This window comes from Sinocyclocheilus grahami, unplaced genomic scaffold, assembly GCF_001515645.1.
Source record: "Sinocyclocheilus grahami isolate Dianchi unplaced genomic scaffold, SAMN03320097.WGS_v1.1 scaffold756.1, whole genome shotgun sequence".
Classification (NCBI taxonomy): domain Eukaryota; kingdom Metazoa; phylum Chordata; class Actinopteri; order Cypriniformes; family Cyprinidae; genus Sinocyclocheilus; species Sinocyclocheilus grahami.
In genome coordinates this window covers 10,827-26,838 of record NW_015505935.1, presented here as the reverse complement: position 1 = coordinate 26,838, position 16,012 = coordinate 10,827, and positions in this window count along the sequence as shown.

Below are 16,012 nucleotides of genomic sequence, written 5' to 3'. Positions count from 1 at the left end.
CTTGCACAATTGGTGGCTGACTAAATACTTTTTTGCCCCACTATACATTTAATTAATTTATTTAAAGTCATTGAAAAAAAGATAGTGGATGAGTTGAGAAAAATATTAAAAAGTATACAGACAAATATGGATAAAATAATTGTATTATAATTTGACTATTTTAGCATTTTTCTTTTTATTGTAATTTATTTATTAGGGTTTTTTTACAAGGTCATTTACAAGGTTAATATTGATTTCTGCATACAGTTTGAAACATTTCAAGTTGTGCAAATTAATATAGATATTATTATGAATAGCATTATGAATTAACAGGAATTGACATTTAACAAAAGAATATTTAAAGTACAAATTATGATGTGAGGAAAAAAGGTGATTCGTATCAAAATAAAACATAAAAAATATATATATAACCTGAGTCAAATAAAGTAGAAATGACTGTAAATAAAGCAAAATTAAACTGTTCAGCTAATAATTGCCTCAGGCAAATGTGGGGGGAGGGGTAGTTTAACTAGGTGCTATTCACCGTTAATCGCCCTGCAGCATGCCTTTTTTATTAAATTATCATCATTCTTTTCCGCATAAACACACTTCCAGTCTATGTATGTAAAACAAGCGTATTAATGATATAATATATTTATATATATATATATATATATATAATAGTTTTTGCACTAGCATATTATAGTTTTTGTTCTAACTGAATTCCACTTATGAATGACTATCAAGGAAATGATGTGAATCATGAATAACCTGAGCACATTCAGTTCTTCCTCAAAAGCACTCATCGTTACAAACTGTAAGATATTTCACACAGCAGGTGGTCAGCAAATGGACTGTAGCAGTCTGTGAACATGATAACTGAGGCTTCAGCCATGAGAACAGTCAAAGTAACAATGACAATGTTTAAAACAGTCACGTACGATTATCTTTATGATTTATAATGCTGCAATTCATGGCTTGGCCCAAGTTGTAGTAATAGACTTATTATTGTTATGTCAATCAAAATACACTGAAAAGGCTTCGTTGTTAATTATATAAAGAATCAGCTTTGATTTGCTGGCAGTTAGTTCTAAATTATTAAATCTTGTTTAATATTAATCTCCACATACACCGTTTTGTAACTTTTCAAGTTGCATAGATGTACAGTTCTGATATGAACAATGAATAAAGATTATAATTATGTAAATCCTGTAAAAAAAAAAATTGTTTATCGTTAGCTAATAAAAGCTAATGCATCAACTAATGTTAACAAACTGAACGTTATTGTAAAGTGTAACTGGTATGTTCTAGAGATTGAATGCAAATAAATTAAATCAAATAAATAAATAAATAAAGCTGAGTGGACATGTTTATATGCCGTGACTTTATATGACGCTATATGACAACACTATGCCTGAGCAGGTACTTAACTGAAGTGAAACTAAAGGAAAAATAACTAAACACAATATACTTATTGTTTAAAAGATTGGATATGACAAATAACTAGTATTCTATATGGTTTTACCATCCCTTGGGCATTAGTCAAAATTAGTCATCATATGGCATTCATCAGATCTCATTAATTTATGGCTCAGACGATAACCTGAATACTCAAAACTACAGCTCTGCATTCTGCATGAACACGGAGATTCTCAAATATTTTTTTCCTGCAAGGTCTGTGTAATTAAATGTAATTAAATATAGATTAGAAGGATTTGGGATGTCCCGTGTAGCCAGATCAGCATAAATCTGGTCCACTTTGCAACCTATTTTGGCCCACATAAAACGATAACCTGAATACTCAAAACTACAGCTCTGCATTCTGCATGAACACGGAGATTCTCAAATATTTTTTTCCTGCAAGGTCTGTGTAATTAAATGTAATTAAATATAGATTAGAAGGATTTGGGATGTCCCGTGTAGCCAGATCAGCATAAATCTGGTCCACTTTGCAACCTATTTTGGCCCACATAAAACTGTGCGCATATATATAAAATGTAATAAAATATGTGTTACATTTCATGAAATGTGTGTAGACTTCATGAGCATTGGCTTTCATCCAAAAAGTAAGTATATGTATATGTACTGTAATACATAAAACACTGAAAATAGAGCTGGATAAATAAAAATAAAAATACATCATAAATTTTAACTTCACAAATGTTAATGGAAAATACAACATTTTGTTAGATAGTTAGAATGTGTGTGTGCACTTGACAGTCTTAAAGTAAAACTGTTGGGTTTTTGTCATGTACGCTTGAACCTACTTTGATCAAATTCTGAATAATCGATAGTGAAAGACTCTTTGACCAGCCTGGCATGCTAAGATTACAGGTTTTTTCAGATTACAGGTTATTTCAATAAGATGAAATAATATTTATGAAAATAAATCCTACACTTGATTTGGTCCTCTGCACATATATTTAAAATAAAATATAATAAAATAAATCTAATGCTGCACAGCAATGTATTAATATATCAATGTCAAAAATGGGGAGAAGCAATCATGGAAATAAATCAGATGGAGAAAGTAACATCACAAATCCCGTCTATAAACTTCCATTCACTCACCACCAGAGGTCACCCGCTCTCCACATGGACTCTCACACTACACAGACTGTTACACATCACCCTGGACTACATTTCCCATGCTCCATTGCACTAATCACAAGCTCACCTGAAACCAATCACACACAGCTGCTACCAATAACACTAGGGATGGGCGATACCTGTTATTTTATTTTCGATCCGATACCGATATTTTCAAGCCCAGTATCGTCGATATCGATACCGATACTTCTAAACTAAACTGATCTTTTAAATTATTAAAAGAATATATAATCAGTAATTATACTCACTTAATATTAGATTTTAAAGCCATGTTTTTTAACATTTCATAGGCCTTTTTTGTTTACACTTTTAGAAATAAAATATACTATAATTATATATTTTAGCCCTTTAATGGGGCAGTAACCTCAAAGGTGCAACTATACCCCTAAAAGTGAGCATATTAGTACCATACAAGTATGCATGTTTTAAGGGTAGATAAGTTACAACGGTGCACCTTTGAGGGTACCTCATGAAAAATAAACATGGTGTTACATAAGTACTAAAATGTATTATTATTATTAGTAGTATTATTATTATTATCATGGTAAATTTGTGGTTACTGCAGTTTTACTACAAATACTGTGGTAAAATGTGGTTACTGTAATAAAACCATGCTTAAGTTTTGTAAAAGGCTGCCAGGCTGTTGTACCCCTAAAGGTGAAACTTTAGCATTTTTTTTTCTGACGGATTTATTAACGGCAATTACAGAACACAACACAATCCAGTTGAACTTATGACAACCAGTTTAAATAAATTTACTTGCACAAACTAGCCAATTTAATATAAATATTACATGTACACAAAAGTTTGGGGTCAGTAAGATTTTAGCAGGAGAAATGGTTCTATCCAACACAATTATTCGCTAATATAGTCTTTTTTCACTTAGAAGCTTATTTTATGCACCGAATTTCTTGATAAATAAAATTAATGTTTAAAAAATTGCACTTTAGAATCTATATTTTTATGTGAGGATCGATCCTTTCGATACAACATCAGTATCGAAAGTATCGATACTTAAGGATCGATCCGCCCATCCCTAAATAACACACACTATATACATCAGTCTCACACCACCATTCAACGCAGAGTATTGTTTAGCGCATATCTCTTTCATAGCGATAGCTACTTTACAGAGCCATTCCAAGTGTCTTAATCTAGTATAGCCTTGTTCTTAGTCTGTTTACCCATGTCTTTATCCTTGCCTGTTATCTCGTTTTGTCTGATCTCTGCCTGCCCTGAAGTTTATAGCCTGTTTTGGAATTACCCTTTGCCTTGCTGTTTCGGACTGTGTTTGCACCTTGCCTGGACTCTAGCTCGTCTTGTGGATTCCCCGTTTGCCTCTCCCTCAGGATTACGTTCGCCAGAGATCGACCACGCCCATTTACTGGACTACTCTTATGTCTTGCCCTCAATATACCCGTTTGCCATTGTTTGACCCATGCCTGTTATGACCACGTCTCTGTCTAATAAAAGCCTGCAGATGGATCCGCACGTCTCATGTCTCGTTTGCCCCGTTACAAAAATAGTATAAGAATAGATTAAAATAAAGTTTAAAAAAATTATTGATAAAGAGTATTTCTCTCTGAACTTTGACATTAATTGGCTAAACAGAGATAGCTGGGATGACTACTACTCTTAAAATTAATTAAAATAATTTGAACAGTTTAATTAGTAAATTATTTTATATTATGAATTATATATTATGATTTTTTAAGATATAATGCTGTTTGTTGTCACTGATTTGCATTTTTAACACCAAAATGTAAAAAGAGAAATGAAAATAAATCCTACCCACAAGTATTCTGACTCTACCAGTGTTCTACCAACAGGTTGAGTTTCGATTCAAGCAATTTTTAGAAATGCATCAGCAAACACTCGTCGATGTCTGAAGTCCTGAGAAATCCATTTCAGATCGTTGTATGCTTGAGATTAGATTTTTCACTGCACTGTGGGTAAAGGTGGTTGGCGTTTGAAAAAGCAAACAGCTATTGTTTAAATAGATTTATATCTTATGTCAGGTCATTGTTATGTAGGAGTGCTATCATCCAGGGAGGGAAAAAAAAGAATAATGCTAAAAATATTCACTAAGCTACTCAAATGGTACTTGATAATGGAGAGATATCTGTTTTTTGGCAATGAGATTACATTTTTTAACTCAAGGAAAATTATACAGTATTTGGCATTGAAGCAGTGCAATAAAAAATTTAATTTTGCAGAGCATCTTGCCCCTAGTGGACACTCATTACAATGTAATAATTTACATGTGAATGAAGAGGTGTGTGCTTTAAGTAAGTTCCGATCAATGGCTAGTTTCAGATTTGAATCATGTGACTTCTCAGAAGAAGCAGGTAACTACCCTCTAATCCCTCTAATTTGTGTGTGTGTGTGTGATTCAATGCATCGCACGAGAATGCTTTTGAACCCATCCCTGAATTCCTGCTCACCTGAGATGTATAAAAGCAGCTGCTCAGGTGCGTCTCACAGGTGAAGTGCGCTCAGGGGCTCAGGTACCATGATGTCCTCAGCTGTGGTGTTGCATCTTCTGCTTCTGGTGTCCATTGCTTTAGCAGGACACCACTATGGAGGCTCAGTGACCTTCAGCCCTAAAGGAACCAACGCAGATGGAAGCATGAGTGTGAGAGTTTATTTCTTATTTGTATTTTAAAAGTGCGGAATTATACATCACATTATGCAACACTGCCTATGCACAATGAACTTAATTTAAATTATTTTTTTAATTATTTGCACATATGCAGACAGAATAAAATGAAAAATATAAATAATATTAGACGTTGGTTATTTCAAGTCAATAAGCTAAAATAATATTTATGGAAATAAATTCTACATTTGACTTGGTCCTCTGCACATATATGTAAAATAAAATATAATAAAATAACTGTAATGCTGCACGGCAATGTATTAATATATCAATGTCAAAAATGGGGAGAAGCAATCATGGAAATAAATCAGATGGAGAAAGTAACATGTCATATTTAAAATAGTATAAGAATAGATTAAAATAAAGTAACAATTGTTATTGATGAAGACTATTACTCTTAAAAGTATATATAGTTTGAACAGTTTAATTAGTAAATTATATTATGAATTATATATTATGATTTTTTAAAGATATAATGCTGTGTTTGTTGTCACTGATTTGCATTTTTAACACCAAAATGTAAAAATAGAAATCAAAATAAATTCTACCCACAGGTATTCTGACTCTACCAGTGTTCTATCAACAGGTTGAGTTTCGATTCAAGCGAACCTATGACTGGTGTATATCTAGTTGGTGGCACTGCGCCTCTGGAGATTGTGGCTATGAATCCAGCAGTGTAGAAGGTGAAATCGATAGCAGCTCTAACGGCAGAAGTGGTTACAGCAACAGCTGGTGCCAATCAGAAAATGTTGTCATAAGAAACATCCGTGGAAACACACCCTTTGACCTGCAGTGAGTAACTGAATTAGTTTTAAATTAATATTGAAATGTTCATTCAGCATTATCTAAAATGCACTATTGTACCGCAGGGACTTCTCATGCTGCTGGGTGCCCACAGTCAATGGTGTTGGTTGGTGGTTCCTCCAGGCACATGTAGATCTAGGCATAAGAGCTGATACCCATCAACCCAACCGCTCACCTGTCACCACTACTTTACAACTTCTACGGTTACTCTTATATTTATTCAACATACGTAGTTTCCTATGAACAAAATTAATCACTAATGAGAATGCATGTAAAAACTTGAATTAGAAAATGTGATGAAAATATGATATATATATATATATATATTTTTTTTTCCCCCCATTAGTGTACCCCAAAACTGTCCTCGTAAATATCATCTGATAGCCTATGACCCAGATGGTGACCAGGTCAGATGTAGATATGGAGCTCAGCAGTATACTGAATGTGCCACATGTGACTAGCCAAGTGGTTTCCTCCTAGATCAAGTAAGAAACACAAAATATTGCCAGAATAATGTGATATATACTGGTATGTTTTCACAGTAGGATGGCCAGAGATCTGTGGGTGAATCTTCGTGAAATAAGGTTATAGCCTATTAGTGTGTTTTTGAATGACAATCCAAATCAGAATTAAAACTAAAAAAAAAAATACATAAATACTAAATTAAATTAAATTAAATTAAAAAAAAAACTAGAATACACCCTTTTAGGCTAAAGGATTATACCGACAGAGAAGAACACAAGAACATAAAATGCTTATGAAATGCGTTAGGAAAACGTTGAATCTTTTTAATTCAATTCAATACAATTCAAGTTTATTTGTAGGCCTATAGTGCTTTTCACGATACAAATCGTTGCAAAGCAACTTTACAGCAAATTAAGTTTCTACAATATTTAGTGGTAGCTTATCAGTGGTGACGATCAGTTAATGTACATATGGCAGAAATGTACGCAAAAATCAATTAAAGACGTAATCAAACAGACGATGAACACTATTAACAGCAATTATTATATGATGCAATCAAACTTGGTAGGCTAATCAATTTTGATGGTAATCAAAATTTGGTAGTTCTGTAAGTTGTTTCAGGGTTGGCATCATCTGAGGTCCTCTGAGGGGTTGGCATCATCTCTTCTCTTTTTAGCTGTTCATTTAGAACTGTCGGAACGAAACAATTCATCAGAATGATTCGGTCTTTCCCACTCTACAATGAGAGAAAGGGAGCTATTTAGGATGAACTATTCAAACTTTCTAAAGCTACAAATGAAAGAAGGAAAACCGTTTAAAACAAACTAATTCACTAGAATTCATCGGACAAGACACAAAGGAGAGATCGCAAGTGCGGTTATTTACCTCAACTCGCTCAGCAGTAAAGTAACACAAATACGACATTAAAACCGTGATCGTTGCGTTCGCGATGTTGCATGCGTGAAATAAAATGATTACGCTATACAAAATATGTTTACACATCAACAGATGTGATTATTTTAGTAATTTAATTTTATTTCCACATAGTTAGTAACCTATATTCTGACAGCTTCTATCAATCTATTGACCACCTAATAAAAGCTTCTAGAACCGTTTTGAAATAAAACGCAATGAACATACACTAATTTGAACATCTCAATACTTCATTAGCGTGCCTGCACACTGGACTACAGCTATGCCTCCACAACAGGCGTCTACGGATTTGAGCTGATTGTGGAGGATTTCCCCAGGAAACACACCACTCTGGCCTATACTGATGGCTCCAGCTCTTACAGATGTGCTCTGAGTGGTGGAAGACACCGAAGTTCACTTAATGTGACACCGTACCCCTGGTATTACCAAAGTTCCACAACTGTACCATGGTGGCAACAAACTACTCCTTCACAATGGTGGTATTGGCTGCAGACCACAGCCACAACTACAACAACAGACCCACCTCAAGAGTACACAACTTCCATGGCTTCCCATCAGCGGTCTTATGAACCTTTCAGCAAGCTCCCTCTGCAATTCAGTCTTCTCGGTAAGGCTTTCTAAATGATCACCTAAACATATTAGTAGTATCAGTGTGCCTAATGTGTGTCTTTCTCATTTGAATCACTACAGTTGATTCAGCTGCTCCTTCCTGCACCGAGGGACATTACATACCTCACTTTGTGTCACCAACTCCACGCAATGGAGATGAAATCCAAGCTACGCCACTCCGTGAAGTGGAAATCCGCGTTAAGGCTGCAGCAGCTTATTCAACGTAATGCACATGTGAATGCAATCAATGCATCAGGTTATTTTGATTATTAGATGGGTGTATAACATGTGCTTATTTTTTATTCTCAGGGTTACTGATATCATTATCAGCGGCCCTTTGAACATAACTAAGCACGCTTTGAGCACTGGAGAGTACGCAATCAGATGGACACCAATGAGGAGCGACCTCGGAGATCATTTCCCCGTGTGTTTCATTGCTGAGGGCGTGAGCGGGTGGGTAAACTACTAATCATATTTCAAATCTAGCAACTAGCAACCTTTAAGGTGAACTGAATTTCAGAAATATTACTATTTATTATTGATTTACAGAAACAGCGTTTATCAGTCTGAAATGAGATGTGTCATCATCACCGTTGGACGCCAGACTGGTTAGTAATTCACATTTATTGGGACAGCTATGTTTGCCAGCATAAACAAAGTGTAATTTTGGTAATCAATTCTCATGATTGGTCACCTTTACAGTGGATGTAAATGTGATTTGCACCGCAACCAACATGGTTGTTGAAATTGAGCAGCTGCACTCTGTCAGGCTCCACAAGGACTATCTGCGACTCAATGATCCTGCCTGCACTTTGGACTCAAATGGCACTCATGTGTTGGCAAACTTCTCCCTCAATGCTTGTGGTACCATGATTGAGGTAAAACTCTTCTCATAGGCTCAAGCGAAAGGAAGAAATTACCAAAAATGTAATGTTTATCATCAATTACTCATCCTCATGTCCTTCCGAACCAATTTTGTTTTCCATCATCACACACAAGTCAGAACTTCTCTTTTCTGAACAATGAAAGCAGAAAAAAGCACCATAAAAGCATCACATGTGGTCCATATGACTTAATTTGTGGTATTTTTTGGTGCTTTTGGTAATAAGTACCATCCACTTTTGCTGTATGGAAAACAGAAGCTTGGACATTCAGGTTGGAATTGCATTGGTGCGTTTAAAAGTTTTTCATACTCGATTTCCTTCTACAGGAGGATGAAGAGTTCCTCATTTTCAAGAATGAAATTTTCTCAACTGATGACCCGAACAGCATCATTACCAGAAAGCACGAGGTGGAGATTGAGTTCTCCTGTCGTTACGAGAAGAAAAACAACATCTCACTGGAGTTCACCGCACGGAGACATATAACCACCATCACCGAGAAAGGCTTTGGTACCCTCACCTACAGCTTCGGACTCTTCGAAACAGCAAACTACCACACAGAAATAGACGTGACTGCATACCCGGCGGAGTATGAGCTTGGGGAGATGATTTACATGCAGATTGAATCCCAGTCTACAATCAACAACACCGAGCTTTTCGTTGAATCATGTGTCGCGACACCATACAACAACCCCAACTTACAAACGTCCTACGCAATCATCCAAAACGGGTAAGAACAATCCACCATGAGCTGCAGACGCATTAGCACAATCAAATTAATTCCCAATTGATCTGTTAGATCATCTATATATAATGTCTTTATCAATTATGTTCTTCAGGTGCATCTTGGATGAAACGGTTGAGTTCTACACAAGCCATCAGCCAATGGTCCGCTTCGGCCTGCAAGCCTTCCAGTTCATCGGAATGCATGAACAGGTAAAAACTGATTGATTGGATTATGAAGAAAGCCGTTTAGCTGTCAACATTCTCTACAAAAACATAATGCTGCTACTGACCAATCAGAATCGAGTATTCCAGACAACCATGACTTCATCTCTCTCTTTCTCCCTAGGTGTTCATCAGCTGTTCGGTGATTCTGTGCGAGGCCAACAATCCCTACACCCGCTGCTCTCAGGGCTGCGTCAACAGCACAGTCGCACCACCGTCCCACCACCATCACAGAAGAGAGGCTCCCATCCAGACCGGCAGTCACTTAGTCTCCCAGGGGCCCCTGCGGCTGAAGAGGAGCGTAGAGGAGCATGAAGGTAAAACCTCAGAAACAAGACAACATATTAGATTAGAATGATTATTTATAGAATGTGATGCTATTTTAAAGGGGCATTAAATGTAGTGTTGGGATGAAACGTCTTGTGTTATATTTCTTAAGTCTTTTAATTTGAAATAAAGTAAAAAATACATATTTCAAATAAATTAGTTGTATAATATATTTAATATATAAAATATAAAAATATTTGATATATTTAAAATAAAATATATATTTTAATATATACACTATATATGATGTATTGACTGACATATTTGTGTTTTTTCCACAGTGTCCTCCACAGTCCTGAACCTGAATCTGGTTTTCATTGCCGGATGTGTCCTTGCAGCTGTTGGCATGGTGTGTGGTGTTCTCATCTACAGAACCAGGAGATCAGACGTCAAATATCAAGCTCTTAAGTCAGATGAAATTTAATGGATCTTCTCAAAGACTACAAAAAAAATGTGTCCTCTTTGCTCTCTCAGGGAAGATTCTGGCTTTAAAAGACTTGGTTGATCTTTTTTTTTCTTTTTGTTATTTTGTTTCCTTTAAATATTATATTATAATCCATAAATGGTTGTTAGGGTTATTTTTCATAACTTTCACTGTTTCGGTCTATTAGTGTGTATCTCTGTTATTGCACTTTTTAGATTGCGGATGACAATAAAATATATAAAGAAAATAAAATGAGTGTCAGATTGATTTAAAACGAGTTCAGATAATGCATATCCACAAAGATAATTAAATAAACACAGCTCCTATATTGTTGTTTTAGTCTGTTTTCATATTCACTAAAGGCATAAGAAATGCTTTCACACCAATCAAATGGATTCAAATCAATGCCAAATTGGCTCAATAAATAAAATAACCATGAAAATATTCAACCTATAGCATGATTTTTATAGAAAGTGGTTGTATTTTAAAGTGTTATGCTGACTGAAATGGCAGTCTTGTGTTGTACTGATATTTCTGGAGTCAAAATCTAATAAATGTAAAATATATTTAAAATAAATTTCATGAAAATATTTACGAGACTGATGACTGATCCATTGAATCTCACCTGTTCAATGGTAAACACCTTTCACGCCAATCAAACAAACCAAAATCAATGTGAATTGTACCATGAAAATATCCAAAAGAAAACAAAATAATATAGTATGTATGTACATATTTATAACCATAATCATTTTTAACAACAGCTTTTTAATTCAGTTAGGTTTTTTTTAAAACCCTTATCAACATGTGACCCAAATAAAATCTCATAAACTCTCATTGTATGGACAGGTTTTAATTATAACAAATGTTCCAGTTCATGTTCATGTACCATGTCTCCATGACGAAACGATCGCACCTGATCATACGAGTCCTCAAAATGAAAGCAAAAATGACCAAATATTTTAGTTTGTTTTTTTCTTTTAAATGCATGGGTGGAAAGCACAGTCTACTGACAGGCATTCTATACTCACTCGCATTCAGGCGCAAAACACTATCAACATGAAGAATCTGTGCACTCTATTTAACAATATTCACAGGTAGTATGACAAAAATAAGTTACTATCAGGACGAGAACTGCTCAGTAAACTTACACTTGGCTGATAGCAAATTCTGATGCAGATCATGTTAATTATTTTTACAATTATATTTATTTCATTATAATTATAATTTTTTTTTCATCAAGGTGGAATTTTTAATTGGAACTATTGGATTGCTTTCTGTTCTGTTATTGTTCATGAAAGAGGCTTGGAAAGCATTTATTAAGCTGTCAGTCAATGTCAGACACTGAAAAGACTGTCATTACTTTATTTTTACTGTATGTCACAATGGCATTCTGCTTGTGAAACTTACTTGTAATGTAATGAATAGAAATGCAAACTAAATGTTCTGAGATTATGTAAAGCAGGAAGTCGTTTCATCTTATTTTGGATTCATTTCAAACCCAATACACATCTCAATGTACAATGTAAAAGAATATCAAAGTATAAATACAGAGCTTTTTGAAACTGCCTTACATACGTACAGGGTTCCTTCAGGTTTAATTAAAGTAAATTCAAGATTTCAAAAAGAGTTATTAAGACCAATTAAAGAAAAGTTAAGTGCCTAAGAAGAACACAAATGTGAAAATACAACCGATCTTAATTACTATTTGTTTCATTTTATACAAAAAATTGGTTAAGTAGAACATGGAAATAACTTTTACTGTGCCTGATTTGATCACACTGCACAAACATGATATTCTTCCTCAATATGTTTGTCTTGTTTTCCAGTGCAAATGTCTAAAAATTCTTAAATCAAGGTAGATGCAAAAAATAAAGCATGATAAGATGTCTTGTTTTTTGAGAAATGTATCAAAATTAAGTGAATTTATGATTTTAAAAAAGGACAAATATCTGCCAGAATAATTAATTCAAGGGAAAACAAGTTTTCATACCCCATTTGTTCTTGTTTTAAGCATGAACTCAGTTATTTTTGTTCAATTTCTTTTATCTTTTATCTTCATTTTGCATCTCAAGTAAATGTATTTTGATTTAAGGATGTTTAGACATTTGTCCTGGAAATCAAAACAAACACATTGACAAAGATATTCATTTTTACAGTGCATGCAACATTTACTGCCTTTGTGAATTTAAGACTTTCTGCTCCAATTTAAGACATTTTAAGGCCTTCATTTGTGGAAGGGTAAATTAAGTCTTTTTAAGGCTCACAGAAACCCTGCAAGTAGGGTTATTCAGGTCCTAAGGACTATTAATTGTTGTTAAATCATGTTTGACTTGTGCTAAAAAAAAAAACGTTGTGATCTCATGATCACATCTTATCAGTGTGCCATCGATCATGAAAGAATTGTCCACCCATCCAGTCTGAAATTCTCGGTTTACAGGCTTTACCTGATGTTTTTTCGATGATCTTTCATTTCATCACACAGTTCCATCACTGTCATTCTGCATCCTTCATGCAAAGCAAAAAAATTTAAGTGTTAGTTTCATCTTGTACTTTTAAAATGTCATATGATTTCATGCCTAATGCAGTTCTATGCTTCCAACTGTTATGTAAATGCATCAGCAAGTACCTTTCAAAGTCTGCAGTCCAGAAAGAATTTCTGCTTGTTTTTCAAAGTTTTGAACTCTTGGTAAACCTGGTGGTATTTCAGAAAGCAAACAGGCATTGTCTAAGTGGACTTATATCTCATTTCAGATAATTCAGTTTCTCACGCGAGAAACTGAAAAAGAGCAAAGAAAGCAGGAAACGTTCTCATATACAATAACCTATAATCTACTAATTCAGAGATATCCATTATTTGCAACAAGATTTTCCAACCCACAGTGAACTTTGCTGTCAGACACAGGACATTTGGCACTGTACTGTAATGAAGGAAAGAAAGAAACCAGGTAGTAATTCTCTGAACCTGTTAACCTCTACTGGAGACAATGACATGCTCTGCAAGTGTGTGAGGAGGTTTGCTTTGACGAGTGTGAGTTTCACATTTAAACCATGATTTCTCAGAAGAGGGTTTAAGTTTTAATACCCGATTCAAAAGGCAGGTATTTACTACCATTCAAAAGTTTAAGGATGGATACGATTTTTTTGAAAACGTAAAGTCTTTTATAATGTTAGAAAATATTTTTTTCAACTTTATATTCCCCTGAATCCTAAAAAGTATATGGTTTCCCTGAAAATATTAAGCAACACAACTATTTTCAACATTGATAATAATAAATATTTTTTAAGCGGCTAATCAGCATTTTAGAATGATTTGTGCTTGTGTGATGTGTTTTAATCGTATTATTGGGCTAATATTGCTGGTTTAATCCCTAAAAGAAGCAAGCATGAGATCTCTATTATGTCTTTGACATTTAACCCAAACTTTTTGCTAACAACCTGAAGTCTAACTACTTGTTCTTTTTGTTTTCACATGCCACTTAAGGGCAAGTAAATAGCTGTACTACAGTAACAGACTGGTATGGGGAAACCGCTGTTAAATAAACATGGAATATGTGATCTGAACATCTGTGCTGAGTTCATAGAAAAAAACAAAAAGGTTCAAGCATGAAGATATCAACATCAATATAGAGACTGCTAGAGACTTTTACTAGAGAAAATGGCCTTTTCCTTTCAGTGATGATAACTATTAGAAGATCTGATTAAAAGATTGATTAAGGTTTCAACTTCAAATTTTCACCTTCAGTGAACCTATTCAATTTTCAGTCAAATAAAGTCCTTGTATAAGGAGAGAGTACAGTTTTTACAATCACTAGCACCTATCTTTCAACAATTAGGTTCAAAACTGAATAAGACAGCTATTTGCTACATTTCTACAGTAATACTGTATTTCAAATGTAAAAAAAATGAAATACTATCCTATCAAAACAACTAGATGAAGGGTTAGCATGGACTGTGTAAGTGAATTCTGAACAGTAGAGAGCTGTCAATCTTGTTTTGTGAATTATTTTTAACATAAGAAATAATGTTTGTAAGTAATTTTAGCTCAGTGTTTTATGAACGACAAAGTGTGTTTGTTGGGTGAAAACCTTTGTTGGTGTTATTGAAGAGTGACTTGAGACCTGTATGAAGTGATTTGGTAGTTTTAGTGCATTTTCGATGCAAAATGTATTTTGGATCAAGTTTGATAAAAAGTTTAAAAGGTGTAAAGGTATAAAAATGTGCAACTGCACTATTTTGTATTTGTCCACTAGGTGGCAGGCCAGCATTTTAATGCTTTTGAGACAGTACATGCCGCAATAACAAAATCTAAAATAAAAAGTTGTAGTCATAAAAGGCACTGAGCAGCCATCAGTACTTTCTGTTGATATTTTATAATTTGAAGTAACTTTCTACAGAGTTGCCACACGTGACCAATGGATATCAATCTATGACCTTTCTTGACACACACATAGGTTTTAAATTAATAAAAATAAAAAAAAAAAGCATATCATCTAAAGATGTGCATGTTTTTTTCCAGGTCTGACAATCAAAATATTACAACCCTCTAAGATTTCCTGACTTTTTTCCGCATGCATATGACCATAAATTTAAACTTCTATCAATGATAAGGTAACAAAGTCATCTTTAAGGGTTATTACATTTAACGCAATCTGAAAGCTTGTGTATATTCTGTCCACCTGTTAAAAAAAAAGAAAAAGTAGGACAGGACAGTAGCAATTTATATAAATGCATATTATCTTTCTATGGAGTTACAAACTAACCTGATTTGGTATTTCCACATTGTAAGAGAAATATTGTTCATCTGTGGATCATATACTGGAAAACAGTAAATTGGCAATATCAAACCAGCAGAAGAAGTAAAGAACAAAAGTAAGATTTCACTTGATTATCAATTATCATTCTTATTACAAGCGAGTATATAAATGCAAAGTAAACAAACCCCATGTAATAAGTACTTGAATACCTACACATAAACTGATGCATCCATGCGATTTATGCCCAAACCTCCAAAAGATGGAAGATTGTGCAGCTTATTGTGATCTCAATGTGCACTATAAATATATATTTCTTTTTTAATGAGTTGTTTTAATGCTCAAAAACAAGAAAACTGCAAAAGTGGCTATTTTGCTTCCTATTTGTTGATTGAGCACAAAGACAAATATCTATCATCATATATACGGTATATACCATATATGTTTACATGCATTGCTGCAGTTTCAATTCTCTCTCAGTCTTTCCTAATGAATGTTTGATGCCTGCTGGATATGTAACTTGGCCTTTAAATGGCATCGATTTTCTTACCTGACGCTCCATTCTAGGGCGCCACTTAACAAGCAGTTGTTCCAATCATTATGGGCTCCTGAGTCACAC